Genomic DNA, 18,282 nt, shown 5'->3' on the forward strand with positions numbered 1-18,282 from the left:
ACAACATATCAAGGTATAAGCAAGGTAAAAGTATCTAAATTGCAGTCATTAAGAAGAGATTTTGAAAACCTCCAAATGAAAGATACTGAATCAGTAGAGCAATTTTCAATTCGAGTTATGAATGTGGTTAATCAAATAAGGTTGAATAGCGATGAGCTAACAAATCAAAAAATTGTCAAAAAGATCTTAAGAAGCTTGCCTATTAAATTTGATAATATTTTTGTGGCAATTAAGGAATCTAAGGATTTGTCAAATTTATCTATAGATGAGTTCTTTGGGTCATTACAAAAGCATGAATACAGGTTGAATAGGTGTGATAATACTTTATTGGAGCATGCATTCAAAACAAAATTGATATTTGGTAGAGGTAGAGGAAGAGGAAATCTAGGATTTAGAGGATGAGGAAGATGTTGAAATAATTATCAAAGAGAGGAAAGGAGTTTTGATCAAGGAGTAAGTATAAATCAAAGTTTAAGCTCAAGGGGGCACAATAACAATCAAGCATCAGAAAGGTATGACAAATCAAATGTCCAATGTTATTATTGCAAGAGGTTTGGTAACTTAGCAAATGAATGTCAGAAGAAGCAAACAGATGTAGGCAAACAAAATGCTAATTTTTCTAAAAGTAGTCTAGGGACATTGTTCATTACATGTCATGTAGCTCAAGAGAGCTCAAGTGATATTTGGTTTCTAGATAGTGGTTGTAGCAATCATTTGACAAGAAATAGAGATATATTTGAAAGCTTGGATACCTCAGTCGAGTCAAAAGTAAAATTGGGCAATGATAACATAGTGGAAGTAAGTGGAAAAGGTAGAATTGTTGTAATGACAAATCTTGGTAAGAAATCTATTTCTAATGTGTATTTTGTACCCAGTTTAAAGCATAATCTTATAAGTGTGGGACAACTTACACAAAAATGTTATAAAGTTATTTTTGAAAATAACATATTCACAATATTTGATATTTCTTCTAGTAACATGGTCATTGAAAGGGTTGAAATGACAGACAATAGAATGTTTCCACTCCACATGTAAAGTGGAGTGATGGACAAGGATGGAGTAATTTTGAGGGCAACATGTCAAGATCAATCATCGATATGGCATTTGAGGTATGGTCATCTAAATTTCAAGGGATTGAGTTTATTGCAAAGAAAGGAAGTGGTAAGAGGCTTACCCCCCATTGAAGCACCATTTACTTCATGTGAAAGTTGCATCTTAGATAAGCAACATAGGGAAAGTTTTTCAAAACAAATGTCATATAAAACTTGGGCACCTTTAGAAATTGTGCATACTAATATATGTGGTCCTATGAAAGTGCCATCATTAGGGGGAGCATTTATTTTCTAACATTCATTGATGACTTTAGTAACAAGACATGGATTTATTTTCTTAAATATAAATCTGAAACATTTAGCAAGTTTAAGGAGTTCAAGGCATTTGTTGAGAAACAAAGTGGTCTATCCATTATGGTATTAAGGTTGGATATAGGGGGAGAATACATGTCAAATGAGTTTTTGGATTATTGCAAGCATCATGGAATAAAGAAGTAGTTCACTACAAGCTATACACCTCAGTAGAATGGTGTTGTCAAAAGAAAGAATTGAACAATAATAGAAATGGAAAGAAGCATGTTGAAAGGTAAGAATCTACCAAATGAATATTGGGCTTAAGTAGTAGCTTGTGTTGTTTATATCTTGAATAAGAGTCCAACAAAGATTGTAAGAGATAAGATTTCACAAGAAGCATGGAGTAGTAAGCATCATTGTGTTTCTCATTTTGGAATATTTGGTTGTATTGCATATGCACATGTTCCTAAAGAAACAAGGAGTAAATTGGATGATTAGAGTGAAAAATGTATTTTTATTGGTTATTATGAACAATCGAAGGCATATAAGTTGCTTAATCCTATAACTAAAAAAGTAATTATAAGTAGAGATGTGTTCAAATATAAAGAATCTTGGGAAGATAATATAGACAAGATAGTTACAGGAACAACTCTAGTACTATATGATGACCAAGAAGGAAAGACTAAGAGACTCAAGTAGATCAAACAAATGAGCAAGGGAGAACTTCTTCAAGAAGTACACATGGAGATAACACACAAATAGAAGATGAGCAAGGAGAATCTTCAAGTTCGCAAGTAAGTAATGACTCTAATCCTACACGTGCATCTTTGAGATCAAGGATTAAGAATAATAAAATTAAAAGCATGCAAGAGATTTATGAACAAGGGGACATAATAGACTTACAATCAAATTTGTCATTATTTGCTCAAGATCCTATATATTTTGAAGATGTAATCAAGGAAAAACAATGGATTAATGCAATGCACGAAGAAATGGAATCTATTGATAAAAATGATACATGGGAACTAGCTGTTTTGCCTAAGAATAAAGAATGCATAGGTGTAAAATGGGTTTATAAAACTAAGTATAAGGAAAATGGAGAAGTTGATAGATATAAGGCAAGATTAGTAGCTAAAGGGTTTGCACAAGAAGATGGAGTTGATTATAATGACACTTTTGCACCTATAGCTAGACTAGATACTGTTAGAATGGTACTAGTTATTGTAGCTCAAAATAAATGGATGTAAAATCAGCTTTCCCAAATGGGTATTTGGAAGAAGAAGTTTATGTGCAACAACCACCAGCTTATGAAATAAAGGACATGAACACAAGGTTTATAGGTTGAAAAACACACTTTATGGGTTGAAACAAGCACCAAGGGCATGGTATAGTAGAATTGATTCATCTATGATTAAGAATGGATTTAATAGAAGCACTAGTGAGCCAACACTATACATCAAAGTAAATAAGGAAGGTCAAATTTTGATTGTTTTCTTGTATGTTGATGATTTGATCTTTACTAGTAATCGTTCCATTGATATGTTCAAATCAGCAATGAAGAAATAATTTGAGATGACATATTTGATGAAATATTTTCTTGGTATTCAAGTAACACAAAATGACAAGGGAATTTTCATTTGTCAAAATAAATCTACACAAGATTTTATGAGACAATTTAGAATGGTAAATTGTAGTCCAATCTCTACACCTATGACAATGGGCACAAAACTAAGTAGAGAAGACAATGAGAACGAATTTGATTCTACTCAATTCAAAAAGTTGGTTGGCAGTTTGATGTATCTCACAACAACTAGGCCTAATATTATGTATGCAGTGAGTGTAATTTCTAGATTTATAGATTCACCTTAGAATTCACATTGGCAAGCAGGAAAGAGAATATTGAGATACATTGCAGGGACTCTGAGTTATGGCATAATGTGTTCTTCTTTAGATTTTTTTCAGCTAGTTGGGTATACTGATAGTGACTTTGCAGAAAGTGTTAATGATAGAAAATGCACATCTAGATATACATTTCATCTTGGAATAGATATTGTGGCATGGGCATCAAAGAAGCAACCTATCATGAGTATTTCTTCAGCTAAAGTAGAATATGTAGCTAGTACATTAGCAGTATGTCAAGTAGTATGGATGTGAAGAGTCTTGAAAGATCTAATGCATGAGCAAGATGACTCTACTACAATCTATTGTGATAACAAGTCCACCATCGCATTCTTAGAGAATCGTATTTTTCACAAGAGGGCAAAGTACATTGATACTAGATATCATTTTATTTGAGAATTAATCAATAATGAAGAAATCAACTTGGAGTATTGTAGATCTGAAGATCAATTAGCAAATATTTTACAAAGGCATTATCAAAAGAACATTTTGAATATTTAAGAGATCAAATGAATATTGTAAAATTTGATGTAATTAATGGTAGAAATTAAGGGGGAGTGTTTTGGCATGCATGTGTAATTTCTACTACTACCGACCACTCACTATCCAAGATTTATTGCTCTTCACCGTCCACCATCCATATTCCAGTCAACAACCTAGCCATCCTAGCTATTCTAGCCATCATCCACATTTAATTTAATTCATGTGTTAAATGTTTGGTTTTTATTCTAGAAAATTCTCAGACATCTATATATAGAGGCTTAATGTAATGCATTTTAGCAAGGCAATAGGCAAAGAAGCAATATTACAAAGCTTTCTTATTTTGGTTTTAGTTTTCCCTGTCTTTGCCCACTATCGTGAACTTCCTTCCTTCTTCCTCTGCTCCACTAGACAACATATTTTAGAAACCTAATAAATTCAAGACCTATTAAATTTTGAAATCTTTGAGTTCCCACTGGGTGGGAGTATTTTTCCTTTTCTATGCCCTTTGCTATATGTAGGCTATCTACAATTGACTTGTAGAAGACATCTCCCCCAGGCAAGCTCAAGAAAGAACCATAGAGCCTACATTATGCACCAAAGTAAAGAACAATGTGAAAAAAGTTTCTTATAGCTATTTTAGCAATATAAAAGTAAACAAACGTGGAGAATATGTAGGTTGCAGATGAGGCACCTTCATAGTGGTTAGTGTTATTTAGTCTTATAATAAAAAGAAAACAATGATTATATCTGCCCCATAAACAGTCAAAATTATTGATCATAATAAAACATATTTTGAGCTTAGAAAGTAACATGAAAATAATTTAGGACTAGAGATGTCTAAAATTCCTAGCATATGCAAAAGTCTAGCATTTTTACTATCACAATAAACTATAATCTTAATGCCACTTTATAAAAATCTTTAATTTTTTTCTAGATTTGGTTGCATAATTCTTTATACATTGTTAGGGACATTTTTTGCATAAGTTCCTTATAGAGTGTAATTTCAAATATTGATGTCAAATATATACATAACTGTTGGTAAATAGATTGTTGTTTTGTTCAACTCTTCGAATGTACAATATTCATGAACAATACCTGGTTACAATAGTTGGGAAATCGTAGCTAAGTGACTGACTTCTGTTTGAATTCTTAGGTACATCTCCCTTAGATTTGCAATTTGCAATGAATCATGTTTGTTCCTAATTCTAAATGGGGTTTGTTCTTGACCATAGAATAGGAGAGGTAAACCAAGTTAAGCCTAAACAAGAACTAACTTAGGAAAAGATTCAAGTCTTAAAGCTAGCGGAATTTGTGAACTCACACATCTTATGAACCTATAGAGTTTGACAATGCAACAATGGATTCTATCTATGAATTAGTTGTTTAACAAAAAGCTTCTAATTCTAATAGAGAAGGGACTAACTTAAAAAGTAACACAAGTTGGAATCTCTTTTAACTTTCAATAAAACTACTATTATCTTCAGCTTGTTGTATTGAATAGGGGAACAAAGCTCTGTTTATTCCTTAACTTAATTTAGCTGAAAGAGATATCTTAAACTATCACAAAATAATGGAATAGAAAATGATTGACATAAAATACATTCAACTTGTCTCTGCAACATGAAGTATTTGACACCAAAAATTAGTAGACCCTTTTATTAATCTTTCAATTAGGTACATATAGGATTTTGAGATGACCATTACAAATGGGGCTTAAATCATTTCATCTCTGCAAAATTGGCAAATGGCAAGGAGCAAACTATTAGTTACAATTTCAACATCAAAATATGAAAGGGCAAGATAAAAATCACTTTGCCTTATTTCATTTTTCGAACTTCACCTTATAGGCTTTGGTGGCAGCAATGATTGGGATCAACTCATTTCTATGAACATGGATGTTAGTATATCTCAAGAGCCACTTGGAATTCTCTCTGGCTAGATCCATGATGTCATTTAACTACTCTTGCATTCCCTCCTTAGCCACATGTATACATCCACCCAACCTTTGGAGCTCTGACACCTTATTCTGGGGAGTAGTAGACTTTTTTGTTAGAGTATCTAGGTAATTGGAGAAATTCTTGTTCATAAGAGTGACTCCTACTACTCCCTTCCCTTGCCCACTTGTCTAAGAATTAGTGTGCAATCCCTTCAGCAATGCATAATCTTTATCTTTCTCTTTTGTGACCTTGACATTAGTCTTCTTTAATCCATCCTTTGCCATTGAGATCATTTCAACTTCGAATTGTAGACTCTCTTTCCATTCGAATAAGGGCTCATCTCCTTTTTGTAGGATCTTGGCTTCCACAACTTCCTTATTCTTCATTTGAATGATCATATTCAAGAGTGAGATACAATCTTTTCTCTTTGCTCTTTTTGCTGATAGAGTAGCCCTATTGCCTAAGATATTATCTTTCTTGATTTCTAGCCTTAGCATTGCATTTCCAATTCACTCTATAACTTCAAGTCTTTCCGATTTGATTTTCTCACTCCATTCCCTACCAATTTCCCCAAAGTGCTTGTCCTCTTGTAGCTAGGAAATAATAGCTTGGATATCTGTGGCTATGGGATCATTGGTAGGGAGAACTCCCAAAATGCTTGATAATGGAGCAATTTGGTCCCTGATGAAATGGTTAAGCTCGTGAATCTCTGATTTCATCCTGACTTTTTCAAGCTTGAGGCTTTCAAGTTCCTCCTCTATTACTTCATTTGTTTACTTCTACGGGCCCACCTAGGTATCATGCCTAACTTCTCTGAGGTCTAGAGACTACAATGTGAAGTCACTAGTAGTTAGGTCTTCAATTCTCCCCTCCTTAGTAGGTTTAACAATTTCTATTGTCAAGTGCCTTGTATCAAGATCTCAGCCGAGAATTGATAGAGTCTTTCATTTCTTAACCTTGCTCAATGCTGACCTAGAGTGTATTGCTAGAGATATGTCTCTTTAGTTGGAACTCCATCTTCTATCCTTTTCCTCTTCCTGTCTAAGGTATTATGAAGCCATGATTCGGTGCCAATCACCTTAGATGCAGTCCCAAGCATATCTATAGTGGACATTTTCCTTTTAATTGGAGTTAATGTCTTTGTAGCTAGAGAGAAAGGATTCTTTGGAGCCTGGGAAATAAGTTTTGAAGCTTCAAGACCCTTTTATTATTTTTGTAGTCTTCTTTTTAGCTTCATTAGACTCTGTAGATTCACTCTCACTACTCCCACTATCTCTAAGATTGACCACTTGTATTTGGGGGCTACTTGGTAGGAGTAATGGGGCACTTATGCATGAAATAGTGTTGTTGCCAGGGGAGAGAGCCATAGTAAATGCACTATCTTTTAGCTCCTCAACTTTCTTCCTTTTGGCCTCTATTTCAATTTTGATCACCATCATTAAACCATCTTGACAAATCTTATCAAAAGGGATGTTCTTGTTAGGAGGTTAGTCACCTCCATTCGCTAGTTGAGTAGGCCTTTGAGTGATAGGCATGATTCTGCCTAAAGCACCACTTTGAGAAGATGAGGCTACTACTAATTTTGGGGAAGATTGAGCAGATGGGTCTTTGGTCCTACTTCTTCGTGCTATGGTCCAATCAACCCACTTTCTAGTTCTCTTGTAAATTTTGGCCATCATCAAATCTGGAGCTTCCACAATATCTTCATAATGTTCTGAACTTATGGGAGTGCTCTTCATCTTGGTCAAATAAGTTTTTCTACACATATTTTGACCATCACCTTTAACTCCTACATAAACATTATCTTATACATTTTTACTTGGTTGGCTATCAATCCCAGAAAGGCTCGATCATGGCTCTCAAACTCATCTTTGCAATAGACCCAATAATCCACAACGGTAGTGAAATGATTTATCATGCTCTTGATCTATAAGACATCTTTGGCATACCCATTTAGGTTGAAAAAAGGCCTCAAGACCTCATTTATGTCTAGCTTGTACTTCTTCTCAAACACCTTCATCATGTTTTTGCATCGGACAAATTTTGTAGTAGAAGGCTCCAACTTTTTTGGAGAATTCATATCCTTTCTTCATTAGACTTCCAATTAGTATGCTCACTTTCAAGGCTTTATGTATAATATTGATCAACACAATCATGTCACTTGGACACCTTGGTAGCTTCAAGGGAAATGCATCAAATAATGCAAGACACAAATAAGAAAATGATGAGAATTGAATGAAGTAACATCCAAACTAACTAATAGTGGCCATGGCTTTTAGGTTGAATCTCCTTTTTGGGCATCCCTGTAGTTCCCTACAAATCCTCATGGTAAACACACAATTCACCTTAACATAATCCACATAATTATTTTGTAATTGTAGACATGCATAAAACTCATAAGACTTAACATCACCAGGGAAATTTTCTAATCTTGGAAGGCTAGACCATAATTGCAATGAGGCTAACATGTAAATCAAGAAGGAAGACATGTAGAATGTATTATAGAATTGGCTGCTTAGAGAGCATTTGGAAAAAAAATTCTTACGTCTTGCACCCAATCAATGTATTGGGTATCTAAGAAAATGACTTGAAAAGAAAGAAATATTGCTCAACAAAATTTAAGGCTTCTACCTTAGCTTTCAAAATATGTAGGAGAACCAAAATATCAATGATTTATAGCTTAAGGTTGTTTCTGAACAAAGTTTTTGGAACTTTTATCTTACCACTCCATGGCTTCTAGAACCATGTCCTCATGGTTTCTTTCCTCCAAATCATCTTCTTTGCTAAGAATTCTAAGATGACTCCACCCAAAGTTAAATTGGAGAACTCTTTCTACTCTAACATGCGAAGGCAATTTACAATGGTTTCCTATCAATTGAAATAAATATTGTATCCTTGGTTTCTAGATTTAATGATGGATGCATTCATAAATAAGCTCTGGGGCTTGAACTAAAATAGGAAAACTAGTGGTCTTCACTAAACTACATCCTCAGAGCTTCTCACTAATGGGATGGATTCATTCAGATCTCACCCTCCTTTGAAAATCTTCCAATTCATAGAAGTAAAGGGATGTGCCCATGACATTTTGCAAGTGGGACTTAATCCTAGTTAAACCATCAAGACCTATGAACTTGGCTACCATGAGCTTCTAAATAAGATTTTGAATTGAAAAAGTAAATGAAATAACCAATTCAATAGTTACAAGCTTTTCAATAGCTATGCATATTGATAGAATGAAAAATCAATGAAATGTTGTAACTTATTCAACTGCTTGTGCATCTTTATATGAGAGCTTCAATTCATCTGTTATTCTTTAGAATTTGTGCTACATAGATGAAATTTAAGAAAATATCCATTGAATAGTAAATGTGACAACTCAACAGACATCTAGGGATCTTTTCATTATTCTGTTGAGCTCAATGGTAAGTTTCTATAAGACCACTACTTACTTTTCCATTTTCCTTTAAGTTTTAAAAAGTTACCATTAAGGTACCCTGTTGAGGAAAATCTACCAGGTGGAGTTTTGACTACATATTCATTCCATAATGGTTTGATCTATTTCAGTATGATTCGTACATACTCTAAATCTAGTATGGGGACCAAAATTAATCATTAACTTGACCTTTCTTGAAAACTCAAAAAATTATTCTCATCGAATTTGGAAACCCTCCAAAGAGAAGACAATTTCTATTTTTTCACTAATGGTTCATTCTAGGTTGAATCTTCAACAATTGCATTTATGAATGTTGGGAATGCTTAATTAAGGCATACCGACCTATTTGAGAACCATTTACCATCTTCTTTTTTTTCACCTCAATCTTCTTTGTTTAAAACTAACTTCATGGGTTGAAAACCTACTGAGGGGAAGTTAGTTTTAGCTTTTCTACCAAGGTTGAATATTTGAGCAACAATGAATTTGAACAATGATTAGAAATCTTATTTTATATTCAAACATAGATTTATTGTAAAATTCTTCACCCTTTGCATTTTTTTAACCCATATGCGTCTTCAAGTGGTTTTTATGGGAAGATGCCTTCATGGATCTAAAACCTGTCTAGAAGAAGATGATTTTCAAATTTATACCAATATCTGCTTATCAAGAAATAGTATGCCATGAGAAAATATGGAACGTTATTGATCATCAAATGAAAAAATTTGATCTCTATTGGTCTAGGTACTAACTTACCTGGCCAATCATAAGGCAAAATAAACACCCACTCAACTATAAAGAAAGAGAAGTCAAAATGTGAAAATCCAATACAAATCACCTAGCCTTAGGGGCTGAGACCTACACTCAAACAAAATTGAGGACTAGACTTGCTTCATTTATTACAACTCACTTTTGCTAATAGGTTAGGAAACAAAAAGTGGGCCAAGAATAATCTAATTTAAAACAAATTTTAAAGATTATTTATGAATTGTAGAAATTTTTTAGTTCCTGCTTTCTAAAAAATGTAACTATACTCTCACAATGATCTATTATTTGCTCATGTTGTTACCCAAAGTAAAGGAATATAGTGATAAGATTTTCTTTTGAATAAGAATCTTTAAAGTATTTCTTTTGCTCCTAATAACTCTTTTAGCATTTATAAAATAATATATTTATATAAAATATGATTAGAAAAATTCAAATTCATAAATTTTTGATGTTTAGAACTTAAACTATAAGTATTTATTCCCAAGTTAAAGTGTTTTAAGTATGTTATCTTATTTTTTATTTCCTATTATAAATTATCTATAATATTTATAAAAAGATGTATTTTGTGATGTGAGCAAAAAAAATAAGCTTAAATCTAATCTAATAAATATCACTTAATACTAATATTTTCAATCTTAGCCCTACAAAAACATTAAAAAGCTAGTGAAGGGGCTAAGAAAATGATCCCTCTGATTAAAATTGAGAATTAGAGGGATGAAAATTACAAAAAGGAATTCAAAAAATAAATAAGGTAAGCCATGAGCTTTGGAGAAAGGATATTGGGTCATCTATTAAAAAGGGACTAAACTATAACAAAATACAAGAAGTTGTACCCAAAACTAATTCTAAATATGAACTACATGAAGGTGATTCCACTAACAATTATAAGGGTGAAAAATATGAAAAGGGGGAAGAGGATTTGTGGGAAGAGAAAAACTAAAAATCTATGGACCTAACTATTAATTAGAATGATCTTGATAATTTAGGAAATTAGACTTGTGTTTCCTTATTCTAGATGAAGAAGAAAAAGTGGATAATTCCTCCCTTCACTTAGAACTAACAATGAAAGGGGTATTCCTATTAAGATTATTGATCACATAAGAAAACTCCAACTTATATTGACTATCCTAAAGTATACCACTTCCTTTACGCATACCAAACATTATTTTAGTAGCCTTGCCTCTTCTCATTTCAAGGTTATGGATTGACTTAGGAAGATAATTATCTCCAATGTAATTATTTATCAAAAACTTGAATGAGGAAGAACATTAAAAGAAAAAGAGTAAATTAATAGAGCAATGAGGAGGAACAAAAAAAACAAAATAGAATTGTTCGCAGCATGAATGCTGATGATATTCCTATGGGGGAGTATTGTAGATATGTTACTATTATGATATGTTACATTCATGACTAAGCTTGTCATTGATGTCAACATAGCAATCTTCTGTGGTGTCTAATAGAATAACAATGGAAAGATCAAGTCGGTATGGATGACTAGTTGAGTATTTTCATTATCTGAGATTATGGGAGATACTTTTGAGTATCTCGTATATGTTCTTAACATCGCGTGAATAAATGTTGAGTTGGGAAGAAGTTAAGTAAGTTTTGGTATACACTGTTCTAAGATAGACTTTACAAAGGCATGTTCTAGTAAACTTGTTATATCTCTTGAGGTTGAGGACATGAAGATGGCATGTTGATGATGATGTGGTTAAGCTCACTCATCATTAAGTTACATGTACAAAACTTTATTCAAGTTTCAAGATGAAAGATTAATATTATCGCTAAGTGTAATGTGTTCTTAATATGGTCCTATAATAATTAATTGAGAAGGTGTAACAACTAACTCAAAAAATTATTTTATGGATTCAGTTTAAAGGAAGGACTTTTTCCTTTATCATATGCATTGAAGAGAACTGACTATAAGAATCACAAGAGAGAGGAATGCGAAGATAAGAAGAGGAGAGTGGAAGTGAAGGAAACTTCATTACCGATGTTTTATTGTGCGATCCAAGATTTAACATTTGCATCTGAGGTTTGTGACCTAGTCTACAAGGTCTGATAGTGATTGGTTTAGTTGATAGAATAGAGGAAGGAGGAACTTAATAGTAGATTATAGGTTTGAGTGGTGAGATCTTCTTGTAATTGAAATTGTGTGTTTGGGTAGTGGGCTCTTCTTGCATACATTGTACTATAACTCCTAATAGGGTTGGCACAACTCCTAACAAGGTTGGAATCTTCTAACAAGGATTCAAAGTCTCCTAATAGGAATTCTTTCTACTAACTATTGTAATAGACTCCTAATAGGTTCCATCCTATAACAAGGAATATTTATATTAGTAAATAATCTTGTGGGCATCATTCCCACTAGTGTTTTCCGTCTGATCAAGGTTTACCCTAGTTAACATAGCTAGTGTAATTGTTTATGTGCATCTTGTTATAGTTTCTATTTACTTTGGTTGAATGGTTAAGATTGTTTAAGGTTGATAAATGTTTTAATCATTGGATAACTGATTCAACCCCCCTCCCCACTTAATTATCTGATAACTGATTAAAATTTCCTGCATCTGATAGAGGAAATTTCAATACCTTGATGGTGAAAATAATTAATGAGTTATCAAATTTATGTAAATAATAGAGTATTGTATATAGAAGAACATAAGCCCAAGAAAAGATAGATCTAGATCTATTTTGAAATTCCACTCATGTTTGTTATTATTGACATACACTTATTTAGATTATAAGTTCATACTGAGCATATTATATAGTTAATAGTGTTAACCAAAAAAATTATTTGATACTGAGTCCTACAGTTGCTATAGAGTCCTTTGGATAGATTTAAGTTTACACCAAGCAGTTACTTTAGAGTTGATATGAGTTCATTTTTAACCAAGCTACTTAGTGTTAACCAAGTAACTCAATGTATGCCAAGCTCACAAAGAATCTAGTGTTGACTAAGCTATGGAGTAAGAATCAAGCAATTTAGTTTATATATGAAAGTTTCATAGTATTCATGGAGTCACCAATGTAGATTGAATTCAAGACTACTTGGAAGTGATTTTTATGGATTGACCTTCTATGTCTACCGATTGCATGATGATGTTGAGCATTGAAAATGGATGCCTAGTATCAGAACCTCACCAAGTCAGTGTTCAGATCCTGAGATTCTACACTCTTGCTAACTTTGTAATATTTGTGTAAACTTGTATATTGGTTGACTTTATAATTATTTAATTGGATTGATATATATATAATGCATTGTATCACATCCAATGAAGTAGAAAAATTTAATGAAATGAATATTTTAAGAAGAAGAGCAAATTACAAAGGCTATAGTTTAAGGAGCAACAAAGATTTATCAGTCAGAATAAGGTGATTTGTACACTTAGAGAAATCTCATTCAGAAAACCAACTTGTAGATCAGAGATCATCTACTTCTTCATCCTAACAAGTGGATTAGTCAAATCCTTTAATATGGTAGACCTAATAGTCTTGTTAAATATCTTTATTGAGTGCATACTTCATTGTATGTTTGTAAATCTTTTTACAAGGTTAACCTAGCAGTTATTATTGCTCCTAATAGGGTAGATCATGAGAAGTGATCATTGTAAGCCTCAACAGGCCAACTTTATACTGTAGTACTAAAGCTTATGGGTATCATCCCCATGCTAGTTTTACTTTCTATTTGGAATGTTTTTGACTCACCAAATCTTGTGTGTTAAAGTGTTGTGTATGCTTTAATATTTTCAGTTTCTCATGCATGCAATTAGATTAGAATTCACAAAAAAAATTAATTTCTCATTAAGATAAATTTTTATTGGTTATTGATTAACCCCTCCCCTCTTAGTAACTTAGCCTCTCATAATATTTCCAACAATTGGTATTAGAGCATTGTGTTTCTCGAAGAAAAGTTTAACAGCTTGAACATAGATCAAAGGCTATGGAGGTATTCAATCTTGACAAGGCTATTGACAATGAGAAGCTAGATGTGGAATTGGCTATTGGGTAACTCAAAAAAACAAAAGAGAAACACTCTCAATCCTTGAAAAGAAGAAAAGATCTTGAAATCCAGATGAATGATTCACTCTACATTGAAGAAAGAATTGATGACTTCCATTCAAGCAATTCAAATGAAGTTGATGAAGAAATCAAAGAACTATTGGAAAAGAATATTACTCTTCAAGAAGAAGTAAAAAAACTAAGAAGAGAGCAAGAAATTGAGTCAGTAAGATTGTGTGAACTCGAGGAAGAGAAAAATAGGATAAGAGAAGAGAAAGAAGGAAAGAACAATGAAATTTAGCACCTATCCCTTCAGCAAATAGACTTCATTGATTAGCTCACCAATGAACATCAAAAAATTAAAGATTGTAGGATGATCTAGACACTAAGAAGAAAACCAATGAAATAATGTTGAAATATAAAGTAGACTTAAATCAATTGAATGAGCAAAGTCATTACAGAGAAAAGGGAAAATTAGGAATTGGATATACAGAAGAAGGTGAATTATCCAAGCAAGGAGTTCAAAAGAATAAACTTATTTTTAGTCACCATGGTAAGATAGGTCATACTTCAAATAGATGTAGGAGCAATGAGAAAGTAAAATTCAATGGAAAATGCTACAATTGTAATCAACATGGTCATAGAGAAAATGAATGCAAAGAGAAACCAAAATTTGAAGACAAATGTCACAGATATATGAAGCATGGGCACAAGTCATCAAAATGAAAAACAAAGACATTGAATCTAGCAAAACAAATTGTAAAAGCTATATTTGGTTAGGACTATAACATTTGGTGTAGATGTCACTACTATGGAGAATTTGGACACATTGGAATGAACTATCAATAAAATCACTTAAGAAATAGAGATACTACCAAAGGATGTTTCATTTGTATAGAACTTGGTCATCTTGCCAAGAATTGTATGAATACTAGAAGAATTGAAGATGAAAAGAAGAAAAAAGAGACAACAATGGGTTCCAAAGTCTACCAAGAATACAAGTCCAAGAAATAATGATCAAGTCACTCAAGAATTGGGTGACTTCATCATTTCCACTGTAATTCTCAATGGAGAAATGGAACTAGGATATTGAAGAAGACATCTAACATCAGTTCTAGTTGACAAAAAAAAGGTCCATATTAGCATTCAAGATATAAAGGGATCAGTGAGTAAAAGATGGCAGTCACTACCAAGTTGCTATCCTTACCAAGCAAGTTCAAGTTACAGATTCTATTGAGCAAGGTAGAGAGTAACTAAGTCTTATGTCATTATTGAGTCATGAAAGACTCTACCAAGTAATCAATGCAAGTGAAGTGGATGAAAGTCTATCAATTTGTTGTAACATTTGTACCAGGCATTTATAGAAAATTTATAAGTCATTTTTCACTATGAATTTTTCAAACTATTCGTGTAGAGAAATTTTCAAGAGCATTCATGTGATTTGAGTGAATTGTTAGCAAAGTTTTTAGATTCTCTCAATCCCTATTGAGTGAAGATGGCAGCTGCTAGTAGCAAAGTGAAACAAGGTTCAGATATGCTAGTTCATGGTGTAGAATGCAAGGCACCAGATTTCAAGCTCAATCCTATAGTTGAAAGAACCCTAATCAAGTGGAGCATAGTCACAAATCCCTCCCAAGGTACTATTGATTAATGATATCTACTATAATTTCAAATGTGCTAGACAAGATATAAGAACACTAGAGACAGATGAATGTTTAAAGGAGTTATGCATTGATGGTGTATTGAAACCTAAGAATCAACATCTTGAGGCTAATGGTTTAACTCATATTCTTGACATGCCACAAAATTTCCAAGTGAAATAGATAAGATACATCCTCAGTCATGTGCAGAACGATCAGTTGTGGTTTGAGCAAATGATTTTGATCACAAAGAAGATGATCCATAGGATCATTGGTCTCCCAATGTTGGCAAAAGCTAAAACAACTAAAACCCTAGGTTAGGTTGAACTAGTAAATAAAACCCTAACCAAGTGGGATGGAAGGGGTATGAACATTAGCACTATGACAAACATGGAACTAAAGTTTAGTATTCACATCATAGCACATAAGATCTACAATTCTAGTAGGTTGAACAATGTGTCATGTGAAGTTGTGGATTTAGCTTAAAAGTTAGTTAAGAACAACCTATCTCTTGACCTTCTTGAGCTACTATTGAATCAATTTAATGAGAACATGGAGAGCATCAGGACATCAAAAAACAATGCATGTAAGTTTGACTCACTATTGACATGTTTATTTTTCTATGTTAAGAAATTATTTACATCAAAAGGTATTGTTGTTTGGAGGAAAGATGTGCCAGTACTCTATTAGATTAATGAATACATTTCTAATATGGGAGAAAATTATACAAGTATCATGGACAATTACATTGATGCATTCAAGGAGAAAATGAACAACAAATTTTTAATCCCTAGGAAACTAGTTCAGGACTATAAAGATGATGTTTGTTTTATGGTAGATGTTGTGGTGCCCACGCCACATGCCCCATTCCTCGCTAGGAATTAGGAACCCCTACTTTTTTCAAGTCTCAGACTTATAGTTTGAGAGTCTGGAGGAGAAAATTCATTTAAAAGTTAGAGTCCTAGTGTGAAAATTGAAAAAGCATTAAAAATTTTTAAAATAGGAAAATTTTCAATATATATATATATATATATATAATATATATATATATATATATATATATATATATATATATATATATATATATATATATATATATATATATATATATATATAATAATAATAATAAATCCCCAAATGGGGAAAATGGTTTTCACTTGTGTTCTATTTTTCTTCTAGGCTATCTTTGGACTAAATTTTTTTTCTCTCAATGTGCAAGAAACATAATCAAATGGTGTCCACATCTAGAGTAGCACCCAAACCCATCCTATTCAAGTTCCAAGGCATACTATCGAAATCAAGATTCCATGATGACTATGTTGAGATCAGAGATACCAACCTCAGACACACAAAACTAGGATATTTCCTAAGAATTTGTAACAAGATGATGGAGAGGTCAACTTTGTGGCTGCATTGATCCATTCTAGGTTAGTGAGTGCAGCATCACATCTTGTGTCAGTGCAATCAACTAAACTAATCATGGCCATGTCACAACACTTTATTCCTAATGAGAGGGTGGTCAAGAGTGTCACAGGGGAAATAGCACTAGATTTGTGACCTGATAACATTGAGAAGGTTTTCCACCTACCAAGAGTAGACTAGTTCATCTAAATTTCCTATGAAGTAGCTAAGAGATGGTACAAGGAGCATCAACAAGAGGCCATTGACATTATACAATCCTCTTACCTGATTGAGAAGCCTCCATAGGGAAGGATAACCAAAAAAGTGGATATGACTTGGGGATACATGAAGGATGACATTAGATAATCTATCATTCTCCTAAGCAGATTCATGGGCTTACCTGTAGTGAGTCATCTCACTACATTCATGGTCAACTTCATTAACACCATCAAACATGTAAGGGTACCACTAGATTTGGCCACCACACTAAGTGAAAACTTGTGTGATCAATTGAGGATGTGTAGGACAAGAAGAAGTCTTATATGACTTCTTATGTGGTGTACCTACTTGTAGATTAGGCAACAAACTATCTTGGTTTGTACAAGAAAGGCAATATGGAGGACCCTAATTCCTGGCCATACATAGTCTATCCTCAGTTGGTGAAGAAGAAGCTCTTAGTGTAGAGCAATGAGTATAGGATTGTGAATGATGCATTAATCTTTGTGATCATTTGATTCATTAAGGGAGACTATGGGAAGAGGTATTCTAATGAAGCTAAAGTATAGATCATGGCTCTCAGAGCTTACTTCATCTAGTTCAAGACATTCACTTATCTTTGGGTGGGTGGTGCATATATCAATCCTAAGAAGCTTTAGAGATACCCAAGTGACAAGTTTGTACTAATAGAGATCTCTAGGAAAATTGAGTTTGCCTATGAGAAGTTAAAGAGGCAATAAAGACTTTTCTAGGAATGGCCATTGGTCATTGGGCCTTATCAGGTGAAACGAAAATAGGATATTTTGACCTTCAAGTGGGAATGGGAGAACTATCCTCTTGAAGAATACAACTCTCCTCGGCCATACTTTAACAATGTGGGTAAAGTGGAAAGCCTGGCAGAAAAGGACTTCCATCATGAGGATGACATTGAAGATCATTAGATGAATGCCACAAATGACTATGATGTCTGCATCAGGGACTATTGTAGGATGACTTTGTATTTAGCAGAAAAAAGATCTCCATTTGAATATCCTTGATGAGATAAGGCTACAAGACTCTAAGGAATTACTAGATCCCCTTTTCAATGTAGATAAAGTTAGTGAAAGACCCATTCTGAATGTAGAGGTTGATAGAGAGGAAGGAGATGGCATCAATCATTAAGC

The sequence above is a fragment of the Cupressus sempervirens genome, chromosome 4 (genome assembly GCF_028749045.1).
Source record: "Cupressus sempervirens isolate cs-2001-9-10 chromosome 4, ASM2874904v1, whole genome shotgun sequence".
Classification (NCBI taxonomy): Eukaryota; Viridiplantae; Streptophyta; class Pinopsida; order Cupressales; family Cupressaceae; genus Cupressus; species Cupressus sempervirens.